Here is a 21,463-nt window from a genome sequence, read left to right as displayed (position 1 = left end):
ACCCGAGAGCAAGACAGAAGGAAAATGACTCAAGCTTCCAGCTCCTCAGTGTTCTGGGCACACAGAGGTATCGCTTCAGTGCCACCCAAGATCCCACCCACGTTCAGAAGCAGCACAGATTGCTGAGCCTGAGCTTGGATGTCTGAGTTGCTGCCACATTCACCAGCTGCAGGTTTGCCAGGCTGCAGCTTTCTCAGGCTGTATCTTCAGCTCACGCGTTATGTGATCATTCACACCACCTCTATAAATTGCCACCAGTGCAGAATACCTGTGCTCAACTTTCACATCACCCAGCTGAAAACAATCACCAGACCCTAAAGCTGAAGAATACTGAGGATCACCTGCTTTCAAAGGAAAAATTGGATTTTGTCTCAGAACAGAAGCAAGCTGAATTCAATCTTGTTCACCAAGCCAAAAACACCCTTGCACAAGCCTGCCCAAATGAAAACTACACCAAGATTTCCCCTTTTGAAATACCACCAAATTCCACCTTACAGAAGCACCAGAATTCATACTTGGCTGTGTGTGTGTCCTGGACAATCAGAGTGAGGTTTGTTCTCAGTCCTCCACTTACTATTCTATTTTAGGAAGTAAAAGGCTTATCCCTTCTTTCTTGTCTCATCGGTGGCTTTATGCAGCCCGTGGCTGGTTTCCCTGGTAACCATAAAGCCAGGTGGAATGTACAGATGCCATGTGGAACTGCACTTCCAGCAGCAGGCAGCGAGGGGTCAAGGTGAAAGGACTTCATGGATATACATTTCTCCAAGCTTTTAGAAGTTAGTGGCCATGTCAGGCCATGTGAAGCAAAAAGGGAGGGTCCAAAGCCAAGCAAAAGTGATTAGAAGAGGGAAAAAAGACAAAAAAATTGGAAAACTAAGACCATGAAAGTGAAAAATTATTGGCGTATAAGGTGGAAAGATGTGACCCATCTCTAGAAACACCATTTGCATCAGCAAAACCCAGTATTTGTTCTTTGCTCTGCAAAGACATGTACATACTGAAACAGGACTTGCACATTTGGGGTTTTGGTGGGTTCTTGCCCTCTAGCGTTGGACACATTTTTGTTTTTAAAAAAGCACTACAGAGAGGCTTTTACTAAAATCCCACTGCTAATCCCTTTTGGGATACTTGATAGCATGCCAGCTGTATTGTGAGCTCAGAGGCAAGCAATGTAGGCATTTTACACAGCAGACACTATAGGCTCTACAGCTGCATTCCATAACCTCCCCCTAATACACAAAGAGCACTTTTGGGGACTCCTTTTCCTGTGCATGAGCCCCCCTCCACCTCATTTGTAAATGAGCTTCTCATTCCCATCTGTGAATGTATAGCACCATTTGGTAATTCAGCCCTTAAGTCCAGGCAAAAGTTACATTAGAAATGACTTTCCTGGGAAAATAACAGGAATGAAACAGCAAGTCAGCACAACTTGCCTGATCACTGTGGAGGAGGGCTTGTGAGGCTCAAAAATCTTTCAGTATGTTCCAGCTAGCAGCCACATGCACATCTAATGGCAAATAAGTCTGTTAGAGCTGGTGGGAAAGTGGAAACAGCATGAGGGTGAATCCAGTGGATTGGCAAAAGGCTAACATTGTCCTTCAGAGCTCCTAGGTTTTGCCCTGCCCATACTTACTTCCATCCCTTTCCTTCCTCTGGAAAATAAAGTGTAAATCCTCCTTTTGTCTTTCAGTTTAAGTTGGATCTCTCCCAAGCAAATCTCACTTCAGTATTAATACATACAGAAATAAAACTGTAATGCGTTGTGGATCTAACAGAACACTTGCCAAATAATATACTGTGTTATTCCACTGATATATGTACAAAAAATATGTGGAAATGAGGACACACCATATTAACACCTCTAGAAATGTAAATTTTTCAGGGAATGAAAGACCTTAGCTAAGGTCTATATATGCTGCTAAAATACCTGCTTTGTAAACAAGGATAAAGACAGAGCAGTGGCACAGAATTTATGATCCAGCCTACATGCCTGAAGGTTACTGATGAAATGGGAAAGGAATACTTCTTTTGTTTTAAACACACTGCTATAAAGACAGTTCAAGTGTAAAATCTGAGTAGTGACTGATAAGTCCAATCAACACTTTACAGAACCAAAGATTGCTCCCAAAATGCTAAGCAACACTGTGCACTTCTACTGTTATTCTCAGAAAAATATATTACATAAATGTTTCCTCTGACATGAGATCGAACTTTTACAAATCTTTTCTGAACTATTGATGTTTTTTACAAAGTACAAATGTTTTGCCACATGGATGATTTCGTATAATAAAAGCTTTTCTGGATACTTCCAATTTTGATCTCAAATAATACCTTCAGCTGCTGGATTTCTTTCAGTTATTTAGTTTTCAACAACATGTATGGATTTCTCAAGCATCTTCAGAAACATATCCAACTTAGTTCCACTACTTCATATATTTTAAAAAAACCCTACAAAAACTTTTCAAATTCAAGCATAAAAAGAGAAGAATTTTAAACATGGGAAGGAGATTAATGTCCCAGTGATTAAATATGCATTGATGTTCAGTTCTTTTGTACTTTTTGTGACTTCTGGTTACCTTCTCTGTCTAACTTACCATGGACAACTATAGCTGCAACAAGCCTGTCCTGGAGTCAGTTTTCTTCTCAAACTAACTTTCCCTTCCTCCCACATACACATTCATGACAGAGGATCCCAGGCAAAGACTTCTGAGTTTTTAGCCATCTTTTTCAATAATGTAATCTGACAGTCTCTTCCACTTAGCTTTTAGGAAAGATGTCCATGCACTTGAATTCATCTTGAATGAAGTCCACAATTGCTTCCTAGTGCCTGCTCCCACATAATGCAGTTTCACATCCTGCTTTGCAATTCTAGCTCACAACTAACTCAGTTAGCAAAGGACATACTGCTTAGATTCCCTGGGCCTTTTGCAAGACCTCTGGAAATGGAAAGGTTAGTGTATAAACCACACATATTGTGTCACAGTTCATCAAATGTTACTGCTTGCCCCAAAGCCACAGAAGCTGACAGGCATCCTATCAGCAGTGTAATATGTCTGTGTTCATGATCTCAACACAGAACTTTCATGGGCAGCTTTAGCTGCTGAATTATCTCAAGTACCCAAAGGCTATTTCAGCTTTGACATCACACACAATGAATCAGGGAGTCCTCATACTCTGCAACACCTTCCATCTTCCTCCCCCATATGGCTCCTTCCTTCTCCAAATCACCAGAACACACCAAGCTTCCAGCACTTCCCTGTGCAACCTAACGCTGCCATCTCATCAGAGCACTGACAGCAGTCTTCAGCCTGCTCCCAAATGGAAACGAACTCTAGAGAAGGTGTTTTGCTGGGTTGGCATGCATTCAGCAGAACAATTACAGAATGAAAGCTCGTACGTCTGGCTCCTTCCAAGCTAATTTCGTGCCATGTGCCTAAGTGGCATGTTCCTTGGGGCTCTCTGCTGCATCAAAGGCTTTAGACATCAGGTGCAATGCAGTGCAAAAGCCTGCAGTTATCTTAGACCCATCACTGCAACCAAGCTAATCAGGTCTTTTTAAAAATCTGATTAATAGGGAAGTCATATTCGTGCACCTGAGCTGCCTGGTGAGAGACCAGAAGAAACCTGGGCAAGGGTTCAAGCTTTTGCTCTTTGCCAACTCTGCATCATTCTTCAGTCTGAATGTTTCAACTTTCAATACCTGAATTAGCCAGGGCTTTTTTCTTTGCAAAGTTACACTATTTCTTTGCTACTCTCAGAAGCTGAGAGCAGACTATGTGAGAGATTACAGCCTGGCACACTGTTGACATTTTACTCTTTGTATTGAGATGACATGCTCAACAGATTCACATCCTCTTATTTCTCTGCTGACTTGAGAAAAGGGCTACAATGGCTGATATTTTAATCCCTTTTTTACCTACTTTGAATTAAATATTTGTAAATCAGAATCCCAAGTGCGATGAAGAATTTAAACAATAGAACACCTTAGGTACTGTTACAATATTTTTGACTCCTCATGGCAGAATTTCCAACTGTTTTGTAAAATACTCTACTAGCTCAGGTATCAGAGAACACTGACTTTCAGACTCTCTCAAGCAAGGCCACATCACATCAATATTCATACAGACAAAATACTCTTCTTTAGTATTCTCACTAGCAGTGGCTTTGTCTTATGCTGGGGCTTTTCATCTTTAGCCTCAAATTCCAATGAACAAGAAACTGGCATTCTACCAATTTACTCTAGAATGCCTCATGGGGTTTTGGCTAGGTGAAAAACAAATAACATCTCATACTTTTAACAGCTCAAATGAAATTTCTTTTTTCTTTCTTTCTAGTTCTCAAGTGTCTCTTGGCCAGCTGAGATAGATGAGTAGTTCTAAGGCACATATTACAGACTTGTTTGAGCTTTGGATAATGAGATTTCTTTTCCTGCAGGTAAACTCTGCAGCATCCTCAGAGCTGGGTCACTTAAGCTGTCTACCAAAATTCCTCTTTTTGTCCATTACAGTAAAATAATCATCACAAGTTCCCCCTTGAAAGATAACATCATTTAAACTGAGGCAATCCAATTTCTTGGCTCTGCCTTCTGCACATAGGATATTTTCCCAGCCTGCTCTTATTTTACACCCTTGCTTACCTAAGCCCTTTGGGTGTTCAGCACATCTTGTGCAGAAAGCAGTCCAAAACCTTTTTCTTCGTTTGCAAACTAATTATTTAGCTCCTGCACCACTTACAGCATCTTATCTCAGCATTTTCCAAGTTCACCAGCAGCTTCCATGTCTCCTTCACTTCCTGGAAAACTTTTTGGGTCATGACAGCCAGGTCACTGAGCACCTCATCAATCTCTCTTGCTCTCACAGACAGAGAGCTCTGTGATTTGGCTTCCACATTCACTCAGGCACTTTAAATTGCAGGGCCAATGGAGTTTCTATCTCCCCTGACAAAGCATTGGAAGTTTCCCAGAAAAGACTGGGAAAAAATATTTTTCAAGATCTCTAGCTCTTCTGTCTTATTTCTTGGACTTCTTTCTTTTTGCCCTTTTTTTTTTTTTTTTTTTGGCCTTTCAGTGCTTTCAGCATTTCTGTAACTGTTCAGGGCATTAGCACACAAAGCCAGCAGCCCAAAGTTACTGAGATTCATCCCCACCTTCTTCACCTGCTAGTTGCCTCTCTGCTGGTAGCTGGAGAACATAGAAGTCATTCCACAAGCTCCAGACTGTGATGCTACTGCTAAGGCACCTGTAGGGCTGCCTCCTGTCTGGCACAAAGCAGAGGCTGCTCACCTGCAGGGCAGCATTTCTGTTTGGTGTCAGATAAATCTTAAACCAAACAATAAAACCCCTCACACCACTGAACTAAGCATGCCCAGACAGAAATAAAAATTGCACAGTCTAAGGACTAGCTCTTGTCTGGATCAGTGCCACAAGATATTAGACACTGGAAGGAACTAATTGAATTCTAGTTGCTTATGATTCCTTTAACACTACAAATTCCAAAGCACTCAAAAACTGAGTGCCTCACCTTTCTGATGTTGATAAATTAAGAGATGTGTTGGCCAATTGCCATCTATTTGCAACAGCACAGGTTACACTCCACTTTTAATATAGAGACCCCATTTTCCTGTTAAGCAAATTTGAATTTGTCTTTCCTGAACATGGGCAGTCGTAGTTATGTAGAGATACAAAATAAGATTAACCACTAAGAGACACCTTACAGCTTGAATTTTCATGCTGGAAGCAGATCAAGACATCAGTGAGATGCTAAAGAGGAGGTATTATTAAGGATCTGTATATTTGACAACCTAAGAGGAGATAAAGCCCTAGATTAATGCACATGTCCCTCTTAACTGAAGTCTCTTAAGCCCCATGTAATCCATTGCAAAAGAAAAAAAGAAGATCCTTGATTAGAGGCAAGACTGCAAGAAGTGCAAAACTCAGCCCACATTTATTCCCTTGTTTCACTAAAGTAGAGACTGAAAAGACTAAAATGGTTGGGGTTTGTCACTTTCTCCTTGTTTAACCCTTTGCTGCTAATGATCAGGTTAATGCAAATAGGCTCAGGAAGCAAACCAAGCTACATTCTGAATTTTTTTATGTCTACTTACACTTATTTTTGATCTCCAGCTTGTCCACATGGATTTTTGTGTTGCTTTAACTAAGGACCAGGTACAGCAAGAGAGATACAAAAACACACCTACAGAAGGATTCTAATTATTCCAGGGCAACATCCAGTTCTAATGCCTGTAATCAAAATAATTGTTGGCAGAAAATTTACATTGAACTAGTAAATATTACACTGTACTTAGAACTGACACAATTGAACTGTTACACAACTCTTTAACTTACAAAGAGCTTATTGCTCTTATTGCTCCTACCAAAACAAATACTCAATTTCAGCAATTACTGTCCCAGCATTATGAAAATTGTCTTCATCAGTACCAGAGTGCTTGATATCCTTTAGACCCCTTTCCTCCCCAGTCCTAGATGCAGTAGTCAAAGCATTTCCTCAGTGCTGTCTGAGGGCTGTAATTGTGCTCTGCCTGTGCTGAAAACCTCATGCCCAGTCCATTTAATTTCTCTGACAATGTCTCATGAAGCACAAGTCTGTTTCCCTCACCGAGCTCATTAGTATCTATTCCCACTCCAGCAGGTAGATCTCAGACTTCCAGGGTCTTTTACTTGAAAGACTATTTTATTGGCAACTGTATACAAAGAAAAGGATTATTATGAATAAAAGATTAAAGGAAATCAGTAGCTATCGACCATTCAATAAAAGTAACAACAACTCTGCCAGCAAAACTTTGTAGTGCAAATCTGACCTAAATGACTACTTGGAGCAAATTTGAGAAAGAAAAGTGTGTTTACATACTAACATACAATTGATATAGTTAAACAATAGACATTTCACTGACACACTGATGCCTGCATAAAGGTGACAGCTACTGCTAGTTATATATGTGTAAAGTATCTCTTCCTCATCAAATTGCTTCCATACTCAGGATTTTATCAGTATGCCAGTGTTATATTTAAAGGAAAAAATCTTATCTGTATTTACGAAACTCATAGCACTACACAATATTAGTATCTGCTCTTTAAAGGTTTGGGTAACATATAATTGAAATGAAGCAACTAGAAAGACCAGAACAAACACCCTTTCCCTCAGCTACAGAACACTTAACATTTTCCAAGGTTTAGTCATGCTTTGATAGTTATTCTGCCTCTGCCCAGAAAAATAACAGAATTTCTTCCAATAGATATATTTGCATCTCAATATATGTCCTTGGTAAGACTTTAGTGGTTTTTCTAAACAAAAAAAATTCTCTGCATGTCTCAAAAATATGGCATACTCTTGCTTTTAAGTGTTTGTCAGGTAGTATAATATGTACAGCTCTGTCTCTGAATTGTAAATCATTAGAAAAAAAACATCTCACAGAGGAATGGTAAATTCAGTTGCTGGAAGTGGTACTAATTCATATAGGAAGAGGAATGACTAATCTTTTGTGAAAAATTATCTCAACGTGTTCAGCCAACACCAGCCTCATATCTGTCAGGCTTAGAGAATTTCTGGGAATCTAAAGAGCCTGACATTCCTGTCAGCTCCAACAACGTGTACCCTTAATCAAGAGATGCACATGTACATTGATGAGACATCATTCCTGTCAACTGATCTGAGGGTTTGTCTGCAAAGACAAGCTATGCCAGAACTCACAAGGGTGTGAATGTAACCTGTCCACACCAGCAGCCTGCATTGAACTGGTATCCTGTGGTAGCTCTTTTATCCTTTTTCCCCTTTAACCAAGGACAAATATGAAAGCAATTGGTATTTTGCTGGGTTTTATCAACTTTAAGTTATATTTGATGTCTTATTTATGTCCACCTTTAGATTTTATTGGATACTTTATGCAGTACATTGGGGGAAAATACACCACTTACATAAAAAGAAAAAGAAATTAAAATAATATATTCAAATTAAGATTCAATAGACTTAGAACACTAAGAAGTGGGAACATGAACAGATATGTTTAACTGAAGCATATTACCTATCGTGTTAAAGATGCTTGCAGCAGTATAGAAATCACTTCTTGAAAGATTGAGAAGTTTGACTGGGGATTACATGCAAAAGGTTTGCTGGATATATAAGCTAGCTCATAGGCTGTAAGTATTTTCAAGGAGGCCATCCTTGAAACAATGAACATCCTATATTTCTTTTGAAACCATTTATTATTTTAGCTCATTCCAAATATAAATCATATACAGAAAAAACAGCAAAAACACATCAATTCTTCTGCTTGTTTTCTGGAGTATTTCTTATTCATTAAACTCTGAGAACTGGAACATGCAAGATAGTAATTTAATAACCTGAATCTATAGGCCTGGGTTTTCTTCCTCCAAAGAAAATGAAAAGGAGACAGTGCATTGCATACATCCTTCCCAGTCTGGATGCTTCTCTCTGTGGTGCACGTTCACCCTAAAATAGAGGCAGACAGCATAAAATGCCTGGAACGCAGTCTGTCTGCTCTTTTTCCTTCGTAATTATTTTCTTGCACTATCTGTGATGAGATGCAAGTGACAGTCTCGGTTTCAATCTGGAATTTCACTTTAGAAAGCCCAAGCATGACAAGTTAATTCTGTTACACAGAATGTCTGCTGAACGCTTTGCAAAGCCCTCAAAAATACCATCTTTGATGTGTGCCTTGGCAGGGCAGCCAGGCAGCAACCACACTTTGCAAGGGGAATATAGTCAAGATCACCAAGAGCCCTACAACTGACCAAACACATAAAACTTAGATGAGTTTTAGAAGGCAAAAATTAGAATAATAAACATTGGCCATCCCTCTTATCTTAATTTAGCTCTACACTACACTGTGAAATAGCATAAGTTCCCAACACATTTCAGGACTTAAGAACAATTTTTTTCTTCAGACTTGTTCATCACCATTTTGCTCATTTAACATACCATACAGAAATTTAAGTCTACATAATGAAAAATTATCACAGTTCTTACCCAACAAAATGAAACTACTATAATTCAGCAACTGCAATGAAGGGTAGGAAGTATGATTAACTATCATTTTCAACAACAAAACACAACCTCAGCAAGATAGCAGGCATACCACAATGCATTGAACCACCTGTGTCATTATAAGGTTCCTCTCACTTAGCAATTACAAGTTTCAATCTGCAGTAACTCGGTTTAAAGAACTGCTACAACAGCAAATCTATGCATTCACCCTTCCCTGAGCACATTGGTTAAATCACTTAGGATCATACAGACCAGCTATACCTGAAGATCATTAAATATATATATTTATATATATATTTAATATCAAGCTTATTTCTTGTACATGTTTTAAGTTAGGAGTGGAGAAAAAGTAGGAAGAAAAAGAAAAGCAGGAGCTAATGATTCTGAACAGCATGGAAGCCAAGTAAATTGCCATGTTTTCCTCACAATCTCAAGATAACACCCTCTCCCTACAAGGCAAAACATAGGAAACATACAAGTGCCAATAAAGTTGATAGAAGAAACAGTCTACAGTTCAATGTATTCATAATTTCAGCATAAAATGTCAAGTTTCATTTATATGCTTCCAATCTCTTCCAAACATTCTAAAAATCAACAAGCAATTTTAAGACATCATGAACGCTGATAAAAATGAGTTAATAAAAGCTTCTTTTTTAAGACCAGTCATGCAGATTTCGCACACTTAGGTTAGATTCTTGCATTCAGACTTAGCGAAAAATAAAAAGGTATATTTTTTCTTCTTGTTCAAAAGCGCCCCATAACATATAGCCTCCGTGTAAATAAAAGGTAACCTCTTCAAAACTACAATATAAATCATCATGAAAGCAAACTTAAAAAACAAACTCCATTTTATTCTTAGGCACATCATATCTGCTCAGATTATCTCCTTCGATTTAGTTGGAATTGTATCTTTTCCACTGAAATAAGAACACTGGGAAGCATGGCTAAATTATCTTTTAATTTTTCTATACTTCTATTGTGATGTCTTGTAAACCCAAAAATCATGGCTGCAAACATGGAAAAGATTAGAAAAGTCCATTCTCCCTCCAGACAAAACAAATCTGAGTCAGTAAAAATGCATGGAAAGTTACAGTAGGTTACAAGGACTCCACAAAGGGTTTATTTTGAGCTCATTTTCAATATAGAAAATGATCATTTTTCACATCACTGGCCAATTAAATGAGTTCAAACAAACCTCTCATATCCTGGGGCAATGCAAATTTGCAAGTAAAAAAAATAGCACTCAGTCTTAGAAATCCAAAGTAGGGGATCAAAAGAAAACACATAACAGTTCCACAATGCAAATGAGTTTTTGCCTGGGAAATAAAAAGCTCTGCAAAAAAGTCCACGACAGCAGAATTCCTAGAGCTCAGAGTTCTATAAAGCCAGTTAGCAGGGTTTGACTCATCTTCTTTGAGAACAAAAGCCTGACCCTGAGGGAAAGAGCTGTGCTGTTGGAGAGGCAGTTTCAGCTCCCCAAAGTCTGAAGCTTCGGAAATGCTTAACTTCCGCTAAAATATAACGTATGAATTTTTTTATTGTTGTTCTTTTTGAAGTGATTATATCCTATCTGCCCTGCACAATAACAACAGCAACGAAACCAAAAAAATCCATTAAAATAAGCAGCCTAAGGAACAGTAGAATGTTTCAGTCAGAATAAAGACCTAGGGGTCCAAAAGCCTACAGGGAGCCACAGTACAGTATTGCCTTATTTTAGACTCTCTCTCCCACAACCATCTTAATAAATAATGCTTCTAATTTGGTAGAGTAAGATATCAGGGGAAAGTGGATGAAATATTCCATTGAAACTCTGAGGAAGAAGTTACAGTTATTGAAGGCTCCAGTTATTTGTTTGTTCCCTCCTGTAAAATCACCCAAGGACTTTTTACTTGCAAGCCTTCCAATTTATCAGGGTAATAAGCTATCACTGGGCTGTTCACTGGTCATTGTCTGCTCTCACCTCCAGGTACTTTATGTAGATAAGCCCTTTGCAATGCTGAATTTTGATAGCCTTGGATCCCCCAGGAGTCTGTATATGAGCCCATATGGGTTCTGGGAGGCTCAGCTCAGACCTAGGTGAGCAGTGATGCTGTCAGAACACACAGCTGCTTCGATTACAGCCACGGGTCTCATTGCTAGCCCTAGAGGAGACACAGAGGTCACTTGGAGTCAGACTAGCACAAAGAGGAGAAGAGGCTTCCCTACAAAACACACAGCCCTACAGAGTCTCTGCAGAGGAGGCAAACCAGGAAAATTACAGTGTATACAAGGGGCAGGGGGAGGAGAAGAAAAGGGAATAAAAGGATGGAGTTTTCTCTCTACACAATGAGCTAGACAGCTCTCCAACTATGCAATTTTAAGCAAGCATTTTGCAACAGAGGAGTTTTCAGTTTTTTCAGACCTACATCTCCATGTAATTTGCAGGTGAGACTTCCAAATTTTATTTGCACATACTTCACAGTCCTTGTGAATTACACTTCCAAGTCCACTCTTTTCACAACATCAGCACGAATACGCAGGTGTACCCACAGGTCCAGCTCCAGCTAATCCCTGAACTATTCCTGGCACATCACCAGGCAGCAGGGACTATAATGAACGACAACAGCAAAGACATGATAGCCTTATCTTTCTGGCAAGAGCTCTGAAAGCTCCAGAAACTCATCATCACTAAAGCAAACCCGAGAAAGGAGGGAAATGTGCTTTCACTAAGCAGCAGTCTCACTGGGGCCTCCACTTAAGATAACATTCACAGGAGCTTAGAAAACTTCCTCTAATGAAACAGTCAGTAAAGACTCATACAAGACAAATGCATCAAAGCAAGCAGAGAAGCAAATAGCCATTTTAACTACACTGGTTCATGTTTTTTTATTATTTTTTAATTTTTTCCTGGTAATTTTTCATTAATTAATTAGGTTTGTGGGGGGGAAAAGTAGTTTGGGGGCTGTAAATTAAAAGACCTTAAGCTGATTTAAAATTTAAAGCTCGGATAGTTGCCAGTTTCATACACAAAGAAAAAGGACATAACCTTAAACATACCATCAAAAAACTCAGAATTCAGCAATACAAAGCAGCAATGAGATGACTTGAAACCCTTTCTTTGACTTAAACATTCCTGCAGTGCATGCCAGGAAGAAGTGCAGCTGTAGTCAGCCCAGCAGCAAGAAGTTTAAGACTTCAAAGCTAATTTTTCAAAGGCCTCTCAGTTTGTTGTTGACATCAGTGTTTTTGTTTCAACTCCAGAGGTCCTTAGTAAAAATACTAAGAAATGGGTACATATGTGGGTGTCCCTGAATGCAGACTAACATCAAACAAGAGACTTTTTTATACAGTGACTATCAACAGGCAAACCACAGTACCATTTGAGATAATGGGGAGCTCAGGGCTGTAACACAGTGCTAGGAAAGGCAATAGCAAATAGCACTGGAAAACTGCCATTTAAACAGAAATGGTCCTTGCAAGGCTAAAATATAACATACCTCTCATAAAACTGCCCTTTTAAAATCTTCTTTGTATGCTCTCCCTCCCATCACCTTCCCTGCAGCTTCAGTGTGTGTCCCCTCACTGCTGATGGGCTGCATTTCCTCTTACAGATTGCAGGTCCTGTGCTGCTGCAGCTCTCCTCACCATGCCAGAAACCATTCAGAGTGCACCGAGTCAGCACTGCTGATGCCTACCTCCCCCTTCTCCCCCAAGGGAAATCACTCCTAACCACAATCTCCATTGCCTGAAGAGCAAGATATGTGGCAATTACCTTTGTTGCGACTTCCACCCCCACTTGCAGTGTTGGGGATAAAGTTTTCAGACATGACAAGTACCTGCACGGTCTTGCAGTGTGTCACAATGCCTGACAGGCTAAATTAACAGCGGTGGTGGGAAAAATGTGCTATCAGAGATACACAGCACTGAAATAGGGCAGCTTCCAATCAGCTCCAAGCTTTAAAATTAGAAAGCCTGATGAGTAAAACCAGTACATTAATATCTGTTATTAGAAAAAGCATATATCTGGCAGTTTTTAGAAATAAAGCTGTGACTGTGAAGACAAGCATTCCTGTACAATACATAGCCTACAGCTACACTGTTAAATGGTCATGCTCAGCATGCCTAGGAGTGGTCTCAAATATTGGGAGCACATCTGTACAGTTCCTGGAAAACAGAGTTCAAGTTCCTTCACATGGAGTCAGTCTCACATCTGTCCCACAATATTCTTCTCAGTAAGGACAAGAACAGCAAAACTTTCTATTCTTACACATTATGTTATCCCAGTTTTAAGGCTTCCATATGAGTAACCCAGACTCTGGCCTACAATACTGATGAAAATAATCATTAAATGAGTCAACAGTATGGATTTGAATTATTTTAAATTTTTTTTTCCCTATTTTGTTTTGGTAGTTTGTTCAGGAGATAATGAAGGCATGAAAATATTAAGGGTCTCTGCACTTCTAATTGCACTGGCATTCAATTCTGCCTATGATCTGATCCTCTCTTAATGCTGCTATAGCCTGGATATATTCCAGATTAGCAGCTTCCCCTACATGTCAGAACACTACTGCTGACCACAAATCCTTTTCCATCATGCTTTGTAAATGTCAGACTCTTTTAGTCTCTCTATTGCATTCTTTTCTCCTGATGCATCAGATCAGCCTTCTCCCAGAACTTGGAGTATAATAGATCATAATCATTTTTCCTGATCTCGAGTGCAATTTTGCACTACAATTGCAAACCCTTCATGGGCTGTCTTACTCCTCAGTCCCTTCCTAGTCCAACTGCTGCACCAGCTATCAAGCCATTGTCATATCCTTGGAATCTTCACCCATCAAATCAAATAAGTCCTCCTTTCCAATACCATCCTAAAGATTCTAGACTAAGAAACACCTCTTGCACTTTCATCAAGAAGACCAATGTCCCATATTATTCTTTTACTTGTTGTATTGAAATTTCCATATTTCCTAAGGAAGACACAAGTCCTATGTACAACCTGAGGAACTTAGAGGCAACTGAATCTGTTCCCATAGGCATGATTTTTAACAATTCTGTTTTTGTATTTCTAGTCCCACTGGTGAAAGCAATAATATTTTCTGAGCCTAGAATATCCTTATGTTTAGCTCTTGACATGGACTGAACCTTAGAAAGGCAAACAATAAGAAGTGATAAACCTGGCTCAGTGAAGTTGTATTAGCACATTTAACAACTTTTGAGATGTCCTGCTACAGTATGTAGATTAATGCCCTTTTTGAGGAAAAGCAAATGGCATTAAGGAAGGAGAAACTGATACCAACATTTTGAGATATAAAGTTCTCTGTGGATGCAAATCCCAAAAAATCTGGAGAATTAAATATCTAGATTTAACTTTTCCAGCAGTGAGAGACAGAGTGAAGTGCTTCAACATCTTGAGAGTAGCTGTGGTGGGCATTTGAATGTCTCAGAACTGCCTTTCTGAAATTCTCAGCCTCAGTGAGCAGGCATACTTGCTCAACACTTGCTAAAATATTCAGAGGAGATAATGGCCTCACTGTTGGTGCCTGGGTGCAGATTTTCCCTGATTCTAGTTTTGGAAGACACTGTCTTCTATAGAATTGCTACAGTTTATTCTTAAAGCTACAATGGTTGTGGGTTTTACTGGTAACAGCATTGTTGGTACCTAGATTTCAACGTTAAGAAATAAATAAATTCAAAACTCACAACCTGAGACACCTTCATGAACACCAGCATCTTAATCACATAAAGCAGCACTTAGTTATTGCTTCACCATGCACATTTTACACACACAGACATGTGCCCTGCCTTTGCTGGTGCACATTAATCACTTTCACAGCATAAGGTGCTTTTCCACCCCAACTTCTTCAGCTGTGCGGTCTAAGGAGATTTTTAAAACAGAAACTTGAGAGTGAGCAGCTCAGACCAGAACTCAACATCTATCTGAAAATTCAGTCTTCTCAGATTTGGCCAACTGCATGATTTCAACTATAGAAATGACAGATGTTATTGCAGGCTAAGTTTCTTGCAGTACCTCAAATACATTATGAATTTTGAGAACTTGCCTGGGAAAAATGACAACTCAAAGTTATTTCAATCACCACACTGTACCCAGAGTTGCCTGTTTGTAGAGGGAGCTCTACCTCCAAGACCCAGAGCAAACAAGATGCAACTAATTACTTACATTCTGGAATTCAGTCAGAGAAATATGACTTGCAGTAGGCTCAAGGCATACAAAAAAAAAAAAAAAAAAAAAAAAAATCACACGAAAAACAGAAAGAAGGCATGCAGCTGCAGCAAAATGCTGCCTTCAACAGGAATGTGAAGAGCGTAACTTATTTGGGAAAATGACTAATCCTGTAGCATAGAAAAATGTAAGCCTAAGGATTTTGTCTAGGGTATTCAAAGTTATTATTTCAAGCTCCCATAAATGCAAAAAAAACCTTTTTTTCAGTCCATATACAATTCATACTTTTAAGATATCCCAGAAATAGGTATGCATATTTGTGTGCATGTATATAGACATATACATTAAATATATGTGAAGACAGACAGATATATTGAGTGAAAGTTATTTTTATGAAATTCAATTAAATCTGTAGCCAGTTTTATGGTTAAAGAACTACAAAACCTACAGGGATCTTCATATTTAAGATATTAAACAATTTTTGATACCATAGGATATAGCCCAAATTTCTATACAAAGGAACCAAAAGTGAAACTACAGAGTTCATATTTTATCTGCCTCAACTGAAGACAGGCTTTAAAAGGACACAGTCCATCAGGTGGATATTCCTTTCTCCAGATTAATACTAGCATGTTGTGGGCAATAATGAGGCAAGTCGCTGCCTCAGAGTTGCAAATTCCTCTGAAGAGAGTCATCTGGCAAATACATTATTCATTTCCTAACTTCAATCAGAATTAGTTCAGTTGTCATGTGTGGCAAAATTATTTCCTGACAGGGACAAAGCAAATGAAGACAAAATAAAGAAAGAGGACCAGGGAAGCCCAAGCTCCCCGAATTGCAGTGCTGAAAATGGCAGAAAGATTTAAATAAGATAGGTTGGCATATAAATCTCTGTAACATCTTATTTAAATTCTGAAAGCTTAGCGATGTTATAAAAGCACTGCAGCATTTTGTCTGATACTGAGGCATAGTAGGATTTCTCTTGGACTTTTGGGTTTTTTGGCTATTTGATTCTAGCGGAATACAGACAGTAACCAACAGATCACTTGTTACCCATGAACTGTTGAATAGCCATAGAATCACAGAGAAAAGTAACTTGCCTATACCACCTAGGAAGTATAAAGGTGGGTTTTGAAGACATATCTTTTTTTGTAACACTACCCTAAACTGTGCTTTTCCTTGTATTGCAATCTTGTGGTTTAGGAATCACTAATGGTTGAACACAGTGCCATTGCTTAGCTACAGCTTTGCTATTTCAATATTATTGCTCAGGTAGAATTCAAATTGTTTCCATTGGTATTATCAAGCCAAAAGTAGCTTTCATAACTTAAAATTGTAACTTACTTTTAATTGCCTTAAATTAGAGCAATTGATGGGAGCAGAGAAATAAACAGGGCATAATTATCCTAATGGAAAATAACATTATTTATGCAGTACTAAATAATGTTTAAGTATAAAATGCTTCATAATACTAAAATAAAACCCACAATAGCAAACTCTGCTGCAGATGTGTTCCCTTCACTAGGTTAAGTCCAAAAACATATGATTTACACATATGAAGAACTCCTGAAGACATGCAATTAAAAACAAAGATCATATAATTGCTTCGTATACCTAACAACCATCAAAAAGCCTTTACACAAGAACATGATTCTGTATTAGCACTTACTTAGAAACAGTAATATGAATCAATAAAAGGAGTTTTTTCTAATTTATCTTGCACGTCGCTAGTTTAAGGAGGAGAATTATTAAAATTAGGAGATTATAGTCAGTCAACATGGAAAAAAATATACTTACAGAGAAGCTGGAGACATCTGCAAACAAATCTCCTTTTTTGGTGAACATTTTAACTGCTTTCATTTCACAGTATTTAAATTTGCTGAGGGAAGTTGAGTTCTCACCCACCTGGAAGGGGAATATAAACCAGAAATCTCTCCATCCTTTTCAACATTTTTTTGTGTCACAGCTGACTTGAATTACTGATTTAAGCACAACACCAGCAGAGGCCCTTAGACCAACAAATTTAACCTAGGTGTTTCATAATTAGTCTGACTTTACTCACCTGAACCCTATTGGGATTTGGTCAAATTCAGCTGTGTGGCATCACTGAGGAGCAGCAACCACCAGGTTTTCCTAGCCAAGACAGCTGCATAACTGGATGCTGGTTAGGTGACATTTACAGACAAGAGTCCAGCTGCCAAACCACCTCTATAGTGAAGGGAAAGGCAAATATATAGGCAAGGCTCCTACCAATCTCACCTGGAAGCAAAGTCCTTCCCAAACCCAGATCTATCATCCAAACAGATTTCAAACAGACAAAATAATCTTGGAATAATTTTCCCCTCCAGATGCTCTCCTATCTCTTCTTGAGGTTTGTAGGAAAAGTCAGAACAAATACAAAACCCTAGCAAGCAAACAAAAACCAATACAAATGTCCAGTTACATTTGAGGGCAAGGAGGAAGAAATTTCTTCTTGACTATGCAGGAAATCTCTTCCACCTCCAAAGTGTGAGGCAAACCTACAGCTACTGTCTTCATGTGTTATGAATGTACCAAACATCATATGCCATTTTTACTGTCCCCAATATACACAGAGACTGGTCATTGAAAAGCCTCACATTTTTAGGCCAGAAAAGCCTGCAATCTCGTAGCATAACACACAATACATACAAATTCACACACAGATTTTTCTTTCTTCAGACAGATTAAAGCCTTGTTTTTTGAAATCTTGAGATTAAAAGATACAAAAAACCAATTAGTTTCGCAGATTTCACTTTCCCAGCTCAGCCATTCTTGTATTTAAATTGCACTCACAGATACCTAAGGGTACCTTAGACTGGCTTTTTTAAATTTCAACTTACCAGAAAGGCTTTATCATGAATACTTACAAAGCAAATATGGGAACATGAACGAGTTGTCATAAGAAAAGGCAAGGTATTCACTTCTGAATCAATAACTGCTCTTACCCCATGGAAAATGTGAGACTGCTTACCTTCAGAGAGAAGGTTGCCAGTCATCCCTAGGCAACACTCTTCCCTCTGCACAATTTTATTGTCTTCCCATTCACATACCACAGGAAGGTCCCAAGAAGTAGCTTGTCCTATTTCCCACGTGCAAGTTCACAGATATTTCCACCTCTAGATTTACAAGAACTGAGATTTCTCAAGGTGTCAGGACTCGAAAGGTTGTCTGTGCCTTCAACAGGGGTAAAGCGCTACTCACAGTTCTACTTTCTTCATCCTTGATTACTGGCAGAACAAGCTGTGACAGCCCATTCCCATCAGATAATGTGAATTCTACTAAATTTAAGTACCATATAATATTTCCTTACATATTTGAGTATCCCAGCATGCTCCTGTTGTTCACGTAGATTTCTAGCACCAGCACAGAGGCAATTTAAAATATATTCCTTGCATGAGCTTTTGTGCCAAATTAAATGATAAAATATATGTGAGAGGATTTTCAAGAGATGTGCTTAGAATTTTAAATTGCTGCAAGATCTGAGAAAGAAAATTCATGAAGTAGTAAGCACTGGAAGGTCACTTGGTCAAAGAAAATTTTCCATTTCCTTGCAGGACATCAGACACAGTCAATATTTGGGAGTGCAGAGAAAGCACTTATTAATAACTTCCTAAATTCTGTAGTCTACAAGTCAATTTTCACAGCTGCATTAGAAGTGCAGTAAAAAAAGCAGTGATAAGCTCTTCTAAAGGATATTTTTATGAACGAATCTTTGAGTCTTTCCCGTACTGCCAAAATTAAACATCTTCTGAAATCCACAGAATACGCTTGTACAGGTTTCTTCCCGATTTCTACTGCAAACCTCACCAGTAACTCATATACGTTGCTTCTAGTTGCCAGTTTTTCTAAAAAACTTGGTTTTAAAATAATTTTTTCCTTCATGAATACATCTGGAAGATCCTAATTTCATTGTTTCTAATGAGATATTCTCACAGTTATCACTGCCTCAGAGTTGCAAATTCCTCTGAAGAATTTTTTAAAGTGATAAGCACACTTTGCAGGTGCTTATCACTTTAAAAAAAATCAGCACACTGATTTTATGTATTATCTGCTGTACATATGTTATACAAGCCCAAGGGCCCAAAACCCTTCTGTATAGTCTCTTGGACTCTATGGACATTCCTCTCATGAAGACCCTTCACCCTTTTGAACTGCTCCATGTGTAATCATACACACAGGATCTTGCATTCAACTGTAAGAATGAAAGGACTTGATTTGGATGTTTTTTTAACAACATCCCCTTGCTCGGTTGAAAACTTGTACCTAATTAAGGGATTGACAAAAATCAAGTCCTCAGCTTGTTTGCAGCTTTCTGTTCTAGAATTAGTAAGTATTCAGTCAGAAGAACAAAAGGTCTCCCTAGTTTTGCATGGTTCTTTTCGATCCACTGAAACTCATTATAATCAAAGACTTTCTGTAGTCTCTTTCTGGCAGTGTTTTTGAAAGCAGAACCCTTTAGAAGTCACTGTCCTCAATATTGTTTCTTGGAGCAGGTAACAGTCCTATCTTTCTGGGTCTTGCAAAGGTATACATGTGCATTTCAGTAAGGACATGTAAATAAACTTGAGAAACCTGAGCACTTTACGGGTTTCTCTGATTTACGCTAAGTGGGATTTATCCAATATGCAATAATATGTGGAATATCTCTTCCATGATCTCTCAAAGACAGATCAGCAAGAAGAGTATTTCACTGCCTTTTTCCCCAGACAGGTAGAAAAAATATTTGGGGGACAGTTATAAAGACAAAGCAAAATTTATTGCTGAGTGAAAGAAATAAGGAGGCAAAAACATAGGACGAAGATGAATTTCAGACAAGATTTGAAAACAGATGAAAGCAGAAAAAAATACAGCTTTTCACCACTTAGACTCAGTTAAGAAACCCTGTGTTTTTTAAAGTACTGAATTAGAGAAACCCAGCAGTTAAAAAACCAACAGGTCGTGGTTTGAATTTTCTGCAGTCTCAGTGCAACGAAAACAGTAACAAGACTGGTTGAGCTGTCTAGCCATTACAAAAACATACTAATTTTCTGTATCAGTTGATCATAAAATTACATCTCTTCAGTGTCAAGTTCTGCATACTGGGACAGTGGTTAACCCTGCTGAATTCAACTACAAAATTCTGCTACGTCCAAAGGAAAAAGGTAGTGAATCATAGGGCTACAGCAAAGTAAATGGATAAACCCCAGCATGTTCAGTCTCTACTCTGCAGAAAGACTGATGAATTATTCTTTGCTTGTCACATCACACTGCCCTTTTACAGGCATGAAAGCTCCTGGGACCTGTTCCAGAGAGGAAATCCCTGGCAGCTGCTGACTGCTGGTGAGAGGGACTACTGGTGTCACTTGTGAAGCCACCGTGGGGGATGATTCAACTGAAACTTCTTTTTGCATTACATATCAGAATTGTCCCTGGACTATCCATTTCTATAGAACAAGCAAACCCCTCTTATCACACTCTGTGGCCCTACTCTATTTAACCACACTTCAGGTTTTACTCAGGTAAAACCATGAATATACAACCATGGGAAGGTTTGGAAAATGTCAAAATGACAAAAGCTACTCAGTTCAACATCTCCTTCCTCCTCAAATGTTTCCCATTGAAAGTGTTATGAGAACTGTAACAGCAAACAGTTCCTTAATGTTGCTTACTGTACAGGTACTGAACACCCGAGGGCAGAGAGGAATCGGGACCACTGAACACAGACATTGGTTTTCGTGTTAGAAATGCCTTCCACACGGAGCTACCTTGCGCCTCTCAGTTTCGGGCGTAAAACCGGTCATGTTGGTTCAGCAAAACGTGCAGCACTTGGACATCACCTGCCGCTTCCTCCACTTAGCACCCAGACCACCTAAAGAACCCCACGTATCCACCCAGCATAATCCCCTCCTTCTTGCAAAACGCTCCTCCTTTGAGTCCTATTCATTAAATACGAACTTAAACGCCGCGCTCGCCGTGTTTAAACCGCGCCACGTTCCCTGCGGACCGAGGAACGGCGCAGAGCGACGGTGGCGCGGGGATGTGCCGGGACGTGCGGGGATGTGCCGGGATGCGCGGGGATGTGCCGGGATGCCCGGGGATGCGCAAAGATGTGCGGGAATGCGCGGGGATGTGCGAAACGCACCACGCCGCACCCGCTCCCGCCGCATCGCCGGCAGCCGCCCCCAGGAGCCGGCAGCAGCCCCACCCCAGCCGCGGTAACAAAGGAGGCCCGAGGGGCGGCAGCCGCCGCTCCCAGCAGGTCTCGCCCCGCCCCGCCGCCTCC

The 21,463-nt window shown here is 39.4% G+C and overlaps 1 long non-coding RNA gene across 1 annotated transcript in view; it reads right to left on the bottom strand.

The window, feature by feature from the left end:
* Positions 1-17,185, bottom strand: part of LOC146437920 (uncharacterized) — a 185,904-nt gene extending 168,719 nt beyond the window's left edge. Inside the window, exon 1 of the long non-coding RNA XR_014851993.1 lies at positions 16,978-17,185. This is a non-coding gene — a long non-coding RNA (uncharacterized LOC146437920). The remainder of the gene's footprint in view (positions 1-16,977) is intronic.
* Positions 17,186-21,463: the final 4,278 nt, after the last annotated feature.

Source organism: Lichenostomus cassidix, chromosome 4 (assembly GCF_008360975.1).
Source record: "Lichenostomus cassidix isolate B80296 chromosome 4, HeHo_3.0, whole genome shotgun sequence".
Classification (NCBI taxonomy): Eukaryota; Metazoa; Chordata; class Aves; order Passeriformes; family Meliphagidae; genus Lichenostomus; species Lichenostomus cassidix.
Note: the sequence above shows the minus strand (reverse complement) of the source record. Positions and strands in the feature narration are given on the sequence as shown.